Source organism: Dromaius novaehollandiae, chromosome 3 (assembly GCF_036370855.1).
Source record: "Dromaius novaehollandiae isolate bDroNov1 chromosome 3, bDroNov1.hap1, whole genome shotgun sequence".
In the NCBI taxonomy this organism is placed as follows: domain Eukaryota; kingdom Metazoa; phylum Chordata; class Aves; order Casuariiformes; family Dromaiidae; genus Dromaius; species Dromaius novaehollandiae.
Window position 1 is genome coordinate 59,555,310 of NC_088100.1, and position 18,494 is coordinate 59,573,803.

Here is an 18,494-nt window from a genome sequence, read left to right on the forward strand (position 1 = left end):
GATAAATTGTCAAGCTTAGCCCCCAAGAAAAAGCCAATGTTTTAAGTAGGTCCAAAAGTTAGCTGTTCCGAATGACCTTAGTTTGTAACTAAAGAGAGAGAGGAATACATGCATAATGAGGGTCACAGGTTGACCTAGCACAGCCCAGCATAGTTGCACTTGCTGTTGGCTTTATTCAGGAATCACAATTTGGCCAGACCCCTCTGCACATCTTCTGTACAGCATATTCAATATTGCTTACTGTCTTTTGTCACTATGGCAGTTTGGGCAATGTCCACATAGTTCTACATATACAAAGTACTTGTGGTTGATGACCTTGCTTCTTTGCAAGACACTTTTCCAGGTTGTTTCATTTTTAATTTATTCTCTTCATTGACCACCTTGCATTTTCCCATGTGGTTATAATTGCTTTGAGCAGATTCACACTCCTTAAAAGAATTGTACAAGACAGCATGCTGGTAGAGCCCACAACAGACAGATTGCAAAGATGTGTTCATATTAGTTAAGGTTTCTTTCTCAACTGACAAAACTGGAAAGGGATGTATGAAAAGAGCAGAGCTATCTTCAAAAAGTCATGATAACAATTGTTCCACCTTTCCAGTACCAATTTAAAATGCCATTTTCTTCATCTGATGTGTTAAATGGTGAGAAGAATTGGATTTGATCATAACTATGTGCACAACAATATGAACAATAGATTATGTGAATAATATTAATAATCTTTCTTTCAAAAGGTTGGGAGCTTTTTTTTCTTTAGTTTTTCATTTTATATAAATTATCATTTTTGCCTCTTCTGCTCTTTTGGTTTTTGGGTTTTTTTGTTTGGTTGGGGTTTTTTGAGAAGTCAGGCCTCCTATAAAAAAAGACTTAGATAAGGGTTGAATTCAGCAATCATAAAACAAGACAGATAGATAGAAACCAGTTGAAATTGAGGTAGGAGGAATGCCACTATGCAGAAACCTCTAAATTTATTTCTAGATCACTATTCTTTAGGTGTTTAACATGATATATATGAATTTATCAAAATGATATATACACACTAACTTTCCACACGTTGTGAACTAATTAAACTAAGATGGGTTAGATTATCACCATGTAAATTAGTAATGTTTCATTGTCTTCAATGAACTTATATATGCTGCAAGTCTAGACAAACAAGCAAAAACTCCCTACTCTGGGGAAATTCCTTGGCATCATCGTTATCCATATTCGAAGAAGAAATAATTAGCTGCTGTGTTTAAAACAGCAAAGAAAAAAATCATGGAAACAAATAGCTCTTGCCCACAAATACTCACAGACTGAGGATTCTGAGAGAGTGCCTCTGAGATGTCTGACAATACAATAGCATGATACAGATGAGATTTTTTTTACCAAAAAAATCATCAAGAAAACAACTAAAATGATGTCTTGCATGTAACAGAAGCAGACATTTTCTACCATATAACAGACTGGTTTCCAGGTAGAAGGAATAGCTGAAAAGTGATGGTTTATGAAACAAGTCAAGAAAATAGAGAGTGATAAATTAAATTGAATTAACATGGAGTATAAATAAACCTCTTGTTTGTGTTTGGATGCTGAAAAAATAGTGGCACTGCAAATGAAGAAGTAAGATTTTTTCTGTTGCTATCAATATTTCAATACCTTAGCAGATTGCTTAGAAAATCATGAAAATAAGACAGCAAAATCTACGTGTGTTTTCTGGAAACATATTTCCTTGAGAGAACAAGGGTCACACTATTAAACAGGACTAAAGCTACTGTGGCAAGTTTAGTAGATAAACAGCAGAGAATACACTGGCAATATACAGTGTATTTGTCAGCTAGACTGTGGCTTTCTGAATACTTCTAAGCTATAGATATGGAAAAAAATCTTCCAGAAAATAAGATCTTACTACATTTTCCCCCAAAAAAGTCCAGACAAAATATGGAAAGATATTTATGTAAGGCTTGGATTTCCCCCTTCTACAAATTAGTGTTTAGACTCCTAGACCCATAAGAAGCCCCAAAGAATGTATAGCTTACAAGCTAATATGCCATCTTCATATGCAATTAATTTTGATATAGATAAGTTTTGTAAATCTCTGTATAAGAAATTGTTCTGTGATCTAATCAAGCCTGTCTGGGCTTACTTGGCTTACTTTCCAGTGAGTTCGTCCTTTCCCTGCAACTGCTTGCCTTGTTCACCACAAACTTGTCAAATTCTGCAGCAAAGGAGCAAGGAATCCCAATGGATAAAAATCGTGTTCACACCATATGATTCTGTTTCATTCCCAGCATAGTTATCAGGGCCTTCTTAACGTCTTCGTCTGGTTTAGCAAAAAATGGAAAAATGAAAGAGGAGAAATGAAATGAAAAGAAATGAAATGAAATGAAATGAAATGAAATGAAATGAAAAGACAAGACAAGACTGCAATTTTGGCTAGATTTCTCAGTGTTGTCTTAAATGAATAACTTATGGCAGAAAGCACCCACATGTCTGTGGGATTTTTTGTTTCTTCCTCTCTTTCCTTATCAAGCTTTTTTTTTTTTTTTTTTTAATTGGGGTAACTTCAGTAATTTGGTTTACAACATGGACACAAACTTATAAACAGCTGCGCTGGCCTACCTGAAGGAATCGTGAGCTGTATTGCAAGAAGAGAAGGCTGAAGGCAGGGAGGCAAAGCAGAGAATATTTGTACACTGACTTTGCTATTAGAGATGTTGATCACATCTTGATATTCTAACTGTTCATTTCAGAGATCCTTACAAACAGCCTGGAGAGGCTGTTCTTTATGTCACAGTGTAATGATTTTCACTTCCATTTTCCTGGGGATTTCCAGAGCTACAAGCAATTTCATGCAATCTCCTAGAAAACTCGGAGTCTAAATTACTCCCATTCTTATTCTAATAAATAAAGCTGAGAGAAAATTGGAATTTATGCTTTATAAGACAAGCAAATATTCTGTTACTTGTTTTCATTCAGAGTTGCAGTGAATGCATTCTTTAATTTCCATATGAAATGGGATTTTTTAGAAAAAAGGTCTGATATTTATTTTGTCGTCATGACAAAATGTCTTATCAGAAGCACAAGGACTTTTCATGTCTTTACTAAAAGTTGAGCTTTAGGCAACACTAGACAAAGCTCAGTGGCAGCTGTAATTTGTGTAAACCTAGTAAATACGTTGTTCCACACTCAGCAAATAGATACTTCATCAAATTCAGGGAGACCTTCTGTAAGAGTGAGAGCTACTTTACTGATTAAAGGAAAGATAAGTACTGAGTTCTGTTTTCAGATATATTAACCCAAATCTGGAATGATTCCAGTAAAAGTCAATCAAATTACTTTAGCTTAACACAGAAGTTTCACTGTGATGCAATTGATTTCATTATTCTATTTTTTCCTTCCTATTTGTTATGCTCCATATTTCTGTCTAGGATTTTTGTTCAAACAGATGTCAAGACACAGACTCAACAGAGGGTGCAGACCTGTTCTAACTGTTGACATTAATCCAACTTTCTTGTAGCCCAAAGCAGATTTCATGATATGAGGTATACAGTAGAGCAAGCTGGCAACCAAGGAAGGCAGCTTGGCTTTGTTAAGAAGATCACACAGCCTGCAAGTGGATACAGCAGGTTTTAATAACTACAGCATTTCCTTGTGCTGATTGTCAATACTGGGACAGAGTGCCGAAACTGTATCACCATGCTTTCTGGGATTGCCTTTAAGAAAATGTGTGAGGGATGTGCTGCAACCCAGATAAAGACACAAACCAGAAAGACATGATCAAGCCAGAAGTGGGTTGTTACTGAACATCTATCTAGCAACTGGCCCCTAAATGGCTAAAGGTTTGTGACTCACCATGATTGCTGGGGCTGTAATGAAAGACTTTTTTCAGGTGAGCTATTGCTGTGGTATTCCTATGGTTGAAGACTTCTAAAATTCCTGAATTCCTCAAACAAATCAAGTATTGGGGTCTCCATCTAGTTTGGTGAGCTGGACTTTGTGAGGGAAGAGTCAAGGACTCTCTTATGAACCTACAGTGGTAATATTTTTTGAGTCTGTGGTGGCACTGGAAGAGCTGAACTTAGCTAAGGAGTAAGACCTTGGTAGGCGTGTATCTGCCTGTTTGTGGACCTCTTTAAGCTCTGGTGACTGAGCACATTAAAGACTGAGAGAACTTGTGAATTACAAGGACACTAAGAGTTCATTCTGCCAACAGATTGCCTTGACATTTCTGCCACTAAGGAAATTTCCCTGCATCACTATGCGGGGGTGGAGAAGGGAGGGGCTGAAATTTGAGCTAACAGGAACAAGATGCTAAATGAGGATGCGGGAGCTCCTGCTCATTGCAAGCAGCCTTGGGATCCGTGCACTTTGCAAGTGGTCTGGGCTTAAAGCGACCTCAGGTTACCCAGTAGATTTGCATTACACACCAGTTTTCGAACCTAAAATTCCACTGAAAACTCTGGTGAGGTAAAAAACATACAGAACGATATACCTGTGCTTGTGCAGCCTGTACTTGCATCTGCAAAAATTGTTCAATTTCCCTTTGTGCTCCATTTAACACTGTAAATCACTTTTTATATATTTGATTTATTTTTTTCCTCTCCTTAGGCTCCATCCCGAATGATATCTGCCAGGGACCAAACAAGGAACAAAGAAAATGGAGGTTCTACTGTCAACTAAAATTTTATGTGAAAAACCTCACTTTAACTTAGGGAATATTTTCCACTTTAGTAAGTGATTTGTCAACAACAGACAAAATCTGAACTACTTAAGAATAAAGGCAGTGGTCCCTGGACTGTTATGTGGCTGGCTCTTCTCTGATGTTGTTTCCCATCTGATCTTCTTTCTCATCCTTAAAAAGGCTCAAAAATTCCATTTCAGGGTTATTGTGACTGAAAATTGCTTCCTTCCCTCTGCCACTGACTGCTCTGGCTCTTCTTGTCCCACTGCTCCTAGCAGAGTTTTGGTAGCTTCCACTTCTTGGAGTGAAAATGGGCTTCTTCTTGGGATAATGGTAAGCATTTGGTTCAGTTCCTCATATTATAAACTTGTTCTTAACAAGTCACCAGGCTGAAAGAGTGATCTGGCTTATGGACACTAAGAAGAACATCAGGTGCAATAAATCTGCAGTGACATACTGGGGCAACTCCAAGTGCAAGACAGTGTAGATAGATTATTAGGACAACTCTGAGAAAGTCTTGGATGAATTTCAGATCATTGAAATGATTAATGTATTTCAGATTTGGCCAAGAAGCAGCATCAAGCCTTCATTTTCTACAGAAAGATACCTGACATTAAATAACATGTTCTTTCTGGCGTGTCACTTTTTACCAGCTTTAGTGTTGCAGTAATTTAATCATTGGTTACTTTTACTACCAAAGCAAGCTGTTATGTGAAGCTTGTGTGCAGATAGGATGATTCATTTCGTATGTCCAAAATATATTTGCTTCAGGCTGGGTTTGCTGCTAAGTAGATAAACCACATCTGAAGCACTAATGCTCTCATAAATCGGCTTGCTCTTTCTGATCATTTCTTTTAAACACAGCTTCTACTCACCATCAAAAAACATTAGCACTTTTCAGAGAAACCAGATCCCTCAGCTTTGACACATGATTTAACACCCTGATCATTACACAACACATGGTTTCAATGTGTCTGTTGCAATTTTAAACATGTGTGATGCTACTTGAACTACACTGTCTTTTTCACAAACTTCCCCAGGGAGTTTATTGAACCTATTTTCAGTCAGGTTTCCTGGCACTTTATGTATAGTTTTCTCAAATAGCAGGGAACATTGCAGTACTACATGAAACAAAATATTGCAGTGTGGACTAAGCAGGTACAACTTTCATGGCTCGTACTCAGAGGTGTTGTGAATTCACAAGTGGTTTGAGTTATTCCAAGTCAGGTTTGATCTGTCTAACCCATTTTAGCATTCCAGGAGAATCTAAAAACAAGGATAACACGAACACCATGACTGCTGGAAAGTAACAAGTTGCTTCCTGCTATTTTTATTTCCATCTTCAGTATCCTGAACCATTCTGCTAGGAGGCAAACTCCTAGCAGAAATACTTCTGAGATAGCCCTTGCTTGTACTGGTAGAGGGCCTTTCACATTGGAAGGAGTGGGTGAGCCAATTGAATTTGCAGAGGGATCCCCTCTTCGATCCAGCTCACCACAGCACCACCTAAGTGCTAGTGACAGCACTAGGGAGGGTTGTGGGAGAGAAATCCTGGCCCCACAGGGCAGGATGAGACCAGTGCTTTCAGCAGCACGGTAGATTTATACCAGACTCAACTGATCCTGGAAGCACAGCATGGGCTGCTCACAGCCAGTGGAACACCAGATCAGCACAGGCTGGGCCTATTGCTGAATATACTGCTTTCTTACAGCCTCAAAAAGTACAAACTTGTGCTGACTGTCAGCAATAGGGAAGAGGAAAGCATGGAAGTGAAATGCCAGCCAGCCAGGGAGTGAAGGAACTGAAACTTTCTGCTGTTCCCTGAGTGGCACTAATAGGAGCATGATGGGAAGAGGAGGCAGGATATTAGGGCTGATGGGAGCTGGGCCTGGTTGCTGATGGACACGTGCTGGGCAAGGATTTCCTCTTGATGGCAGACTTCTGTACTTGCTATATTGACTGCTCTTCCCTTCCAGTGACAGGTTTGGTGCACCCACAGCACTGTGTAACAGGCATCAGGACAAGCTCTCGTATCACAGGCAGCTCAAAGTGAAAGCCTCGCACCCCTGCTTCAGTGAGAGCTGCCTGGGAAAAGGGCTCCAGGTAGTGGGTTCAGTGGCATGTAGTGGCCATCTGAAAGCTGGTCAGGTACTTAGCAGCTGTAGCTTGGGCTTTTCTAGCAAAACCTGTGTACTCTGAAGCCCTTTGTTCCTGTCAACCTTTCTCCCTTCAGACAGGCAAAGGAAACGGTATAGTTCCTATAAAGACCACTTTTCCTAGGGAACATATTCAGTTCCCACCAACTTCAGTCCTGAGGTGTGCACTAAAAAGAGGTAGAATTTCATCCTGTGTATGCTAATTCAAGCATACATTATTTCCAGAGCTATTACAAAAAATAGTGTGGTATCTGCCAAAGTAACAATCCCTTTCACTTTGTGATCACTCACTGGTGTGTCCCTGTTTCCGCAGGAGGATGTTAATAAGGAAAGAGCCTGCTACATTACTTTAACCAGCTGAAAAGGGGATATGGTGCCCTGGGGGCTAGTTCCAGTCATCCGAGTTTTCCCGTAGACACTAATACTAATTGGCCGTGAAAGGGAAAGACATACCTATTCTCCTGAAATGTTGCTTAGTGAGATGAGCAAATCACCACAGGTCTCTTCAAACCCAGATCTGTAGACTGACAAAGGAAAACCTCTCTCCCTGAAGAACAAAGGCAAATCTCACCTCATGGGTAAAAGGATGCAATGGTATCATTATCAGTGTTATTTTACTAGACTTGGAAGGCTGTGTTATGAAGGCTCAACTGGAAGACATACACTTGCCTTTATGGAACGTCAAAAAGTCTGCTTTAAATTCACACAAGAAACAGAAGTTGCAGAGAGCCACACAATGAAGAAAATCCAATATTCTCAAATACAGAAAGGAGATTTGTTAGTCTGAATGCATGAGTACAATATGAACACCAATCTCAACTGATTTTACCTTTTCTTAAGGAAAAATGTTCTGCCTGTCTGTCTTAAACATGACATGTAGCTCACGGATCTGTCCCTGAGACACTGACAAATTTGTATTCTGAGTTGCGATAGTAAAGGCTTCTGGGCAGAATAAGCTATAGTACTTCCAAAAGGTGGTTGCCTGACCCTTGGAAACATTCCTTGACATTCTGAAACTTGTTATCCCATGCACACTTTTTTTATTCTCTTCCATTATTTTTCGATGAGGAAGGTATCACTATCATAGGGATGCATATGATGATGCACCAGGACACATACAAGTTGACCTGGCATTTTCTTTGCCACATTGGAGAGCTATTTCACTGTAGGGAACCACGGTGATATAAGACAATGTAGAGTCCATAAGACAGCAGACAAATCAATGGAATCATCATCTGGTTAAAACAAAAAGTAAAACATATGTGAAATAAATTTTAGGCCAGCAGAAAGAAAATCCAGTGCTGTCATCACTACAGTGCTCTATCTCCTGCATAGAAATGGTGCATGTGCTCTGAATGTTCTTGCTCCCCACTTCCTAAAAATGTGTGCATACTCAACAGTCCTACTGCAGTATTATAAAGTGCAACTTACACATGCTACAACAACTGTGGAAAGAGTGCAAACCACCCTGGTCCAATGTGCTTCCAGAGAATGGGCAGAAAAAATAATCAAAGGCTTTGGAAGTTTTAGGATCAAATTTCTGAGCAAGCAAGAAGCTTATGTTCATGAGGGGAGTGTTCTTTGATATAAGCAGCTTAATATCTCTGGAGTCTCCTTCCCACCTTTCGCAACCCATTCTCTGCTATTGAGGATTGTTACTGTTCTGTTGGGAATCTAACATCTGGCTATTGAGTTTTAATTTGGGAGAACTACTGCACAACACAGAAGCAGGTTTTTTTCTATGCTTTGCGTCAGTTCTTTTTTACAAGTGCTGTCACAGGATGACTGTGTGGCTCAAATTCCCCTGCTAATGTAAAAGCCCTGATCAAGTGAGTTAGGGGACAGTCAGAGAGAGCAGCACTGCAACACTGACCACAGTGTCCAGCTGGGACCAGAGCCAGCTCCCGCACAGCTGTGTCTCTGCTCCCCTCCAAGCTCCTGCTGTGTCTGGCCATGGATCCACAATGATAACACTAGATCGGAGTGCTATCAGCTGAACTAGCATATGTTTGATCTGGATACGATGTGGACATACAATCCTTCTTCCAATGCATGGGCTGGAGCACATTATTTAAAATTTGTTAGTTTTAGATTTCCCAGGCAATAGCCACAGGACAAACAACACCTGAGCCACAAAGTGTAACTGAAGAAAAGATAGCAATCTGCTCAACAAATGGGTACTAACAAAATCAGTTTATTTGCTAGCAAAGCCAATCAATACTTTGCATCGTGTTTTTATGGTACTTCTCCATTCGTTAGGAAGAGCCTTTAAGTTGGAGTCGCTACACTGAACTACAGCCTCAGGCAGAGTACTGCAGTGCCCAAGCCACAATAAGCCCTCTGGACCCCAGTAAGCTGAAAGGGCAGAGCAGAAACCTTTGTTTTCGCTCCGCATGGAATCAGAAAAAGCTTGTCAGGGCTCGTTAGCTGGGACAACATCAGAAAGCAGCTGCATGGCCTTGGAAGTAGTATAGCTAGATTCGCAAATAGCCAAGCTTGAATTAATAAATCCTGCTGAACTTGAACATGGATCTGCTCTAGGAGTTCTGCATCTATGGCACAGCTAATTAATAGTCTAAATGAACCTTCCATAGACAAAGGCTGACAGGTCCAGAAGTACCCAGTTCAAATGTCTTCTATCTCTACCTTCCTATTCAGCATTTTCCTGATGTTTCACTCCTCTTCCACAGCACTCCTGCATCACTAGAGCATGCATGTGCAGTATTCAGTGCAATTTCTTTGGCATACAAGAAAGAGAGGCTGAATGGGACAAGACAGACAGGCAGCACATGCTTCCTGTCCAGCCATATCTCTTCTGTGAGGGGAAAAAAACAAACAAACAAACAATAAAGCACATACTTTGGTACATTTTGTGTTGGCCTGGTCTACACTCTTCTGGGAGGTCAGATCAAATGTATGGGCCTGTAAACCTCTAGGTGGGCACCCCTGCTCTAAATGTTAGCAAAATTACAGAATCACAGAATCACAGAATCACAGAATGGTTGAGGTTGGAAGTGACCTCTGGAGCTCATCTAGTCCAACCCCCTGATCAAACAGGGTCACCTAGAGCAGGCTGCCTAAGACCATTTCCAGATGGATTTTGAATATCTCCAGAGAAGGAGACTCCACAACCTCTTTGGGCAGCCTGTTCCGGTGCTCAGTCACCCTCACAGTAAAGAAGTTTTTCCTTATGTTCAGACAGAAAAGCTTACTAAATAAAGATTTGGGTTTTGCTTAAACAAAGGGAATAAAAGAAGAGAAAGGAAACAAATCCTTCGACATCCTACAACAAAATGCTGTTTGAAGTAACCCATTCACTTTGCACTGACAGAAATGAAGGTTGTTTCCTCTAGTCTTTTCATCTGTTCTGCCTGCGAATGGTGACTTCCAGCAAGACCTTATGCCCATACATTATCTCAGAGCACACTAGCATTGCTACATGGTCCAGTGAAGCATCATGCAAAGAAATGAGTGATGATCCTGGAAGCAAGATAACCAGAGCAGTCCAATCGTGCACTGAGCAGGTTCTTCCAGCATGGCTGATTTGCTTGGGACCAGCGTCACACTGATGTGGTGATGCTGTTTCTGTTCCTGGAGCAAGTTCACTGAGTGTATCCCATTGCATAGAGTTGTGTTAACTGTGAAACTTATGAATGGCAATTTCCTGCTCACATTTCTAAATCTATCTCTTTGCTATTTATGTTTCTACTAAAAATTAGGATAACCATAGGCCTTCATGGAAAGAGTAAGACTGGGACTTAGGTCTGAACCCAGAGCTTGGTGTGAAGGCTATTAATGTCTCTCCCACATTTCTTCGTCACCCCTTTCTCATTCTCTCAGCATGTGCTGGGCAGATCTTCTCATATAGACACAAGATCACCTGCAAGAAGCACCAATATCATTTGTTTGTAACACTGATTGCTTGGTATTTTTCTAAGTGCACCAGCATCAACAATCAATATGATCACTGAAAACCTGTATCATTCTGGTCTACCTCAGAGAAGACAGCTCCTATTCCTTTTCTCTGGGCTTTCAATAGCAAACATTCTCCTTATCAGAGCAGGTCCTCCTCTCCAAGTTAGCCAGTGAAAACATGAATGTGCCCAGTGGGATGCTCAGCACTGTTACATCATGAAAAAGGTCACTAAAGTTGGTTTTGGCAGCACTAAAGGCCTGAAAGTTGAAGAAATATGCTTATGACATTCCGCAAGAGCCTCAACAGTTTACTGCCTCTGTGAAGAATCCAGCAACAATGCAACAAGCCCAGGCGAAGCAGTGCTCCTGAAGTGGACTCTGTCCTTAAAGCTTTCTTTCTGCTGTTGATAGTAACAAGACTCATGTTCTTGAACCTGAAGGCAAATAAGCTTCGAAAACATCTGAGAAATTTGGAAGCAGTGGCACCATTTTGTGTCATTGAATGCCAGTGCAGAAAACTCATCTCTGCAAAACATTTCAACTTTGCAAAATTTCATCTACACATTACTGGGAAGCATCTAATATTAAGCTATATGTCACCAGTGGCAGACTGCTCATTCCTGTTCTGCAAAGGCAAAACTAGGTAACTTGCACTTGATTTATAGGGAAAACTAACTAGATGAGTGCAACACATATCCTGTGCCAGCAGCAGTAAATCCAAGCCCTCCGTACTCTCAAGGGACTGTTTCGTGCAGGAGATTAAAATATATGTGCAATACCTTTGGTTGAGAGTTGGTAGAAAGTTCCTCACTACTGTCCTGTGTGACTACTTGCCTGTGCTGAAAGACTACAGCAGCAGCAACTGCAAAAAATGCCTCGTGGCACTATATCAGACTCCCAAATCACTTTTGCATATACTCACAAGGTTACAAGGCTTATCTTTGTTAAGAAAGTCTGTCTGACTAGGGGGAAAAAAAAGTCAAGCTGATTATGTGCACCCTTGGAAAGAGGGGCACTTTAATTGGAGGACTTCAGTGTTTAAAAGTGTTATTCCAGGACTTTGGAAAAGTGCTGTTCAAATTACTAAGAGGAGAGCAAAACAAGCTCTGAGGCTGGTAAAAGACTAACTAAAACCCAACATCGGTAAAACAAATTCTTCAGCGCAGTCCTGAAAATGCATGACAGATGAGCCGGCAAAGTGACTGGAGCAGGCAGGCAGGCTGTACCCAGAAAAAGGAGGAATTCTACTTGGTGTCATCAGTTGTAGGTTGTTTTCCATCTTTATTTCTAGAAATGACGAAAAGCTCCCTGTTAAAACACTGTGCTCAGCCCTGTATAAAAAAGGAGCTCATCGTTGCCACCTAAACAAGGTGGCACATACAAAAAGTGGAGGGAAACAGAGGGCATCAATGACTTGCCCAAAGTCAAGTTGTAGGATAACAGAAGAACTGAGGGGAAAGCAGATCCTTCTTGTGCAGTGTCCTGCACGTGTCCTGATTTGGGACTTTTCTCTGCCACCTTCCAACAACAAGGCTGCAGTGGGGCTGGCCATCCTCGGGGGCAGAGAGAGGACAGGGCAGCTACCTCCCAGTGGCCCTGAAGGAAATGTCCCTAGGTGCAGCAGTGGATTGGTGGATTCAAGGGCCGCCGCCTGCCACTTTTGCTCCAGAGTGACAGTTTATTTCTCCCCATACCCTGAACAGAATATTCCAGGTACAGTCTCCTAGGAAGATGCCAGTCTTTAAAATAATGTCTGTCCCTGCTCTGAGTAATACAACCACCATTATAGAGGGGAAGGGAAAACTAAATCACTCTCTTGAAAATTTGGGAGATAGCAGGTGTTAGCCTTTTTAATAGGAGTAATAAAAATAATGATAACCTTTATTAATATCAGGTATCTAATTTCCACTGTTGAACAAGAAAAGTGCAATACCTGCCATTTTAAATTACTCTCTGTCATGTTTTTATTCCCTCTTTGCCCCCTGGGATTTCAAAAATCTTGACAAAATGTGTATGCAGTCTTCAAACATTTCCTGAGGCCAGTGGGATCCATATGGTCTTAGGCAGAAATTTTTCACTCTGTGGGTCATTCCTGACGACATTTAGATTTTCTGACTGATATATGTTGGCAGCACACTGTGGGAAGATGATGGGGATTTCCCCTTGCATATATAATACAATACCTGATATAGTTGGAGGCAGCACAAAAGTAATATAGTATTTTGCAAAGATTAAGCAGAACACCTCAGCATTTGCATTTTTGATCAGAGAGATGGCTCCTAAATTGGGGCATCATTTTCAAAGTAAGAATGACATTTTATTTCCACTTCTGCTTAACATACGGTGTTATTTATATATCAGACATCCACAACAGAAAAAAATTCTAAGTCTAATATATGCTGTTAGTGAGTAGCCAGCAAAAAGATGAGACCTTGCTGTTTTTACTAGCTAAAGGAGTGCTGGTTTAGATTAAAATAGTTGAGAGGTATTTTTTGAAGGAAAAAAATTCCACACAGATTTGTACAGAAACCATGCAGATTTATCTGAATCCTTCCTCTGCTGTCAGATCTTGCCTATGACACCATCTCTCTTTGTCCTTAGCTGCCCATTGCACATCGTATCCTGTGACCTTCCCCTCTGACAGTAGTTTTTGATGAAAGTATTATTTGAACAGGTTGGGATGTGTGTGTGCAGGTGGACGTGTCTGTATTCATCTATGCATGCACTGAGAACCATGTAACTTTACTCTCTTGCTTATATGGGACATAACTGCACTGAAGTCAAATTTCAGCTCATCTTTACTCCTAACTTGTGAAAATATGGAAGAGTTATTACTGATGCACTCTGGGGAATATTTTTAGATGCACTCTGGGGAAAATTTTTTACAAAATCAGGAAGTGAGAGAGTCCTTTAGGGAAAAGTTTATTTTTTTATTAGCAATTTAAATATATATCCATTCTGAGTCTTCTCTCTTCCTCATCTCCCTGGTGTTGAGGAAGGACTTGAGCACATATTCTTCAGCTTAACGCACTTAATTTCATGCTTTGTACTTGGTCTTTAAAGCTGTTGCATGTATGATGGCATAGGAAAAAGCTTGTTCATTTAAAGCTTGATCCACTGAATCGGTCCTTCTTGTTACTGCCTGCTTCCACCAGATAGATTTCTTTTTTTGAAATATTAGCACTTAGAGTGGTAGATGAGGATCTGTAACACATCTGAGTATGTTGGAGAAATGCTTGGTGCAAAGCTTTGAAAGTAGTCATTCAAAGGGAGTTGCTAAGAGTGCTGACAGGTGGGAAATGAACATAACCTAGCATTTCAGCAAGCACTTTTAAGCTTTACCTGTTTTACATTTCACATATTTTAGCTATGTAGAAAATATATTTATATAGGAAAAAAGCTTTAATTTAGGTTGGCCATCTTACCATTTATTTGCATCATCTAGAGGCCACCCCCTGTAAGAGGCACTATAAAAAAGCTGAGTAGAGCATGGGCCCTGTGCTACAACACGGCCAGCACTGAAACAGATTGGAGACAGAGAGGGAGTCACAGAGGTGAAGGGAGGAAGGTTAGGTCATACATCTGGCAGCAAAACTGTTTGTGTTCCCCCTTCCTCTTTCCCTATCTATCTGCTCATTTTTGCCTCCAGACGTCCCCTCCAAGCCCTGATGCAGCTGCGTGGGGAATTGGATTAGATGCTGATATGGCTGAAAAAATAACTTGCCAGAAAAAAAAGAAAAAAAAAAGGAAAAAAAAATCAGGTTACTGTCCAGCAGGAAAGTTCCCCACACAAACAGACAAGCAGCAGTGCTGGTGTAGCCCGGTGGGCTGGAGGAGGACAGGAAGCAGAGGCAAAAAACTCCTTAAGCTGGCACTGCCGTAAAATGGGTCCATGAAACCGGGCTTCATTCAGGGCATGTACTATGTCAAGGGCTGAATTAGATATTGCTCCGCTCTTAACTGACTGCCAGCTGATGGATGGCCCTAACTTCTAGACACAATGGCTTTTAGCCTTTTTCCAATTGTAGATTTTAAGCCTTTACCAGGAAAAATACAGAACCCTTCCGAAATGTCACACAGGTTGGCTGTTGGGCTGCGTACATCAGCTTCCTTTCCTCTGCCTGCTTTCACAGGCTCCTTCCAAGCAGCCCACCAGCCTCCCCTTCCTCTCGCCAGCAGACGCAAGTGGCCAGACGGCAGCATGCAGGCCCCAGGCCCCTGACTCTGCCAGCACCAAGCCCCACGGGAAACACAACGAAGCACAATGCTAACAACAGGCACCGTGTTGCCCCCCACACCTTGATCAACACAGAAAAAAAAATCAGTGAGAAACAGCCAAAATAACCAGCGGGAGAATTTAGCACAAGGTTTCTAAAGTACGTTTTGTCAAGAGAGCATATTCATAAAAAATAAGCACAGTTTTTGCCTGTTGTTTAAAGAAAACACACATGTTATTGCCACTTATTTCAGCTAATCTTTGCAAAGTACTTAAGTTTCTTGTTCAAAGACATTAAACACATGTTTATATCCAGTTCAGCACCGTTATTAAGAATTTTCAACAGGATATGAGCAAAGTCAATAAATCTGGAAAGCAGCCGTCTGACAAGTCCTCCTACTTGAAATAAGGACATCCAGTAATAACACAAAAAGGGGCTGTGATGCTTTTAAAGTCAGTGTACAATAACACCAGCCTACATAAGTAGATAGTGTTATTACTCCAACACCCAAGTGGGCCTGCATCAGAATGGCCATGCACTATCTCTTTCTCACAGCATCCAAATATAAGGAATGTATTTCTTAAATCGTATCGCTGGACGAAGTGACTTTAGGCTAACTTCTCCAGCCCTTCTCTTAGCAGGCTCCCAGTTGCACCAAACGTGATTTTGCTCAAGTACCAGAATGAGCAGAAGACAGATCTGAAATCCCATCAACTCTGAATCCTGACCTAAGCTTCCCCCAGCTCTTTTACCACCATTTTTCTGTTTCTTCTCCTATCCTTTAAATTCTTCTTCAAAGTCTTCTAAACAGATCTTTTTATTTCTTTAGAAATCATTTGTTCAAAAATCTAATGAGTAAGAAATGCTCCTTAAGTCATCAGGCCTCAGCCTCTGTGTATACACATGCATGTGTGAGACAGATGTGTTTTGGTGCGTGAAAGAGATGTACACCTACAGACTGGGGAAATTCTCTCAAACCACTATTTCACACATCACAGTCCACATGAAATGTCCCCATTTCATCACAATCTGCAGTTTTATTTATGACAAGACTACTACCTTTAATTACTCTAGTAAGTATATGATTTTAATTTTACCTCGCATTTAGATTGATGTAAATTCCAAATTAACTTAACTGAATGAGACATGCTGGTGCAAATCTGGAATAGGTCAGATCTGGCTCTGACAAAACTCCTTGGCTGTAGAGGCTCTAATAGTTTAGTTCTGTCATGAGATGATGGTTTCTCTACTTGTTTCCCTTACTTTGATGAGTGGGGGTGAATCTGGGGCTTTGTTCTGACAGCGGAGGGCTGATAGCACTAAAGCCATTTCCAAACAGCTCTGTCACTGCGCCTGACTTTTATCCTACAAAACCTCAGTTATTCCCATCCTGAACTTCTCCCCAAAAGATTCTGCCAATCATGACAAATTATGTGAAATTTGTGGTGAATTTGTGATGTGGAAAAAAGTCCACTAGGGACTAATTTGACATCATCAGATGCAATTTTTCTTTATTACCCTAAGGCAAGATTTAAACTAGTTTCCAGGGGTGAGAGGTTACTCCATTAATCCAGTGAGCTCTCCCCAGCAGGCTGCTACGTAGATGCAGTCTTGAGCATTTTTAAGTGGATATATTTTTTCTCTTGTCTTCTAAATCTTGGGGGGGATTTTTATTTTAGGGCAGCACTTTTATTCTTAGTTTCCAGACAGAGACCTCCTTTCACAGTAGGACCTATTTCTGCCAGAGCCATTTCTGCAGCCCTTTCTTGCACAAGAAAATTCTGACTTCAGCTCAGTTGCTCCAACAGCTTCGGTCAACCCTTTACTGCATGGAGCAGGGCGCGGGAGGAAAGGAGGGCAGGGGGACCAGGACTAATGATAAAATTCAGATAATACAGGAACGCAGGGATGGGCTGGAGTGGGTGCAGCAGTGGCTCTGCACAGGGTCAGCTCCGGTCCTGCAAGTTGATGCCAGCGACCTTCAGCCAGGGCTGGCTCTACACGTATGCACTGCCTGGGAACATCGCCACCCAGGAGGAGATAAGACCTTTTGCATTGTGCCAGGGCTCAGCTGAGCTCAGCCTCTGCATCACCTTGTGCCTGTAGTGCTACATTCACTGGCAATTTGAGCCAGTGCAAAGCTACCCAAACAGGCTCTGCACAGTGCCAGTTCAGGCCCAGCAGGGCTTTTTAGCTTGGGGCTCATGCTGAATCCAAGCAGCTACTTTGCTTCTGGAGCCTAGCCAGCCCCAGAAGCAGTAGAGCCATATTCTATCAAAATTGTCCTTGAGGTTATAAACCTTCAGCATGGAGTTTGCTCATGTGTCTGTACATCCCTGGCACAATTACCTTGCTACCCATACATACTTCATGCCAATAATGAATAACTGTGTAAGTATTAATGCTGAGTAACACCAGATAAGATCGCAAAATCGTGTCTAAAATCCATGTTCTGCTCATACAGGACCAAGTTACACCAAAGTCCACTATAAAAAAATCAACAAGACTAGTAAGAATAGAGTTTGCAAAATAGCTCAGATTGAACGTGATATTTTTTCCTTCCCCAGATTTTTGTCACATACTGTATGCCTTTTTTACCGCTCCATGTCCTACATATGACTTATAGAGCCCTGAACTTAGAGTTCATAACTCCAGATGAACTGAATGGGAGTATTTACAGAGGGTTATTTTGGCACAGCTAATACGCTTGATTGTGGACAAGACTGTTTTGCTATGTTGGTATTGATTTTGGTCCAAAGAACATTCCCATTGCTCAGCTCCACCAATAGGTATCAATAATGGCAACACTGCTGTGGACTGATTGCTGCCATTTCAACAGTGACACAGTCTAGTCTTAGCTCAGCGCGGACTGCAATGTTTGAAACCCATGCTGGTGGTTGTCGGTGGCTTGTCGGCACCAAATCTGTCATTATCTTTACCATAAGGGAAGTTTGGCTGGTGGAAAACTTGTAAGAAAAAGATGTGAGTTTGGAGAGGTGCTCTGTGTTTCAGCTTTTTTCATGGACATGATGGTAATGGTAATGATATTTCTCTAGGTTACTGTGAAAACTAATGAGTAAATGCTTATAGGTGCTTTGAAGATGAAAAGTGTGAAATATTCTATTTAGTGATAAAAGCACAGATGCATCAAAGGCAGCAGCCAACCATCTAATTTTAATAAAGTGTCCTTTTATACTGTTCTACTGATTCTGTTTTTTGGCTATGAGAGAGGGCAGTCAATCATTGTGTATATAACAAAGACACTAAGACTCTTCATAAGCTTCAGAAAACCTAATTTATCTCTTTTACTACCAGAAAGAAAAATAAGGAAAGGAGAGAGAGAGAAAAAGAAAGAAAAAGAAAGAGAGAGAGAGAGAAAGAAAGAAAGAGAAAGAAAGAAAGAAACAGAGAAGGAGAATATGTTATTTGAGCCAATGTGAGGTGTAGGGCAGTGTTTTGCTTTAACCCCAGCTTCCTCTTCACCCATTTCTTCACTAATCTATTTGAAAAATACAGCTATAGTTCATCCACTAGTCCTTT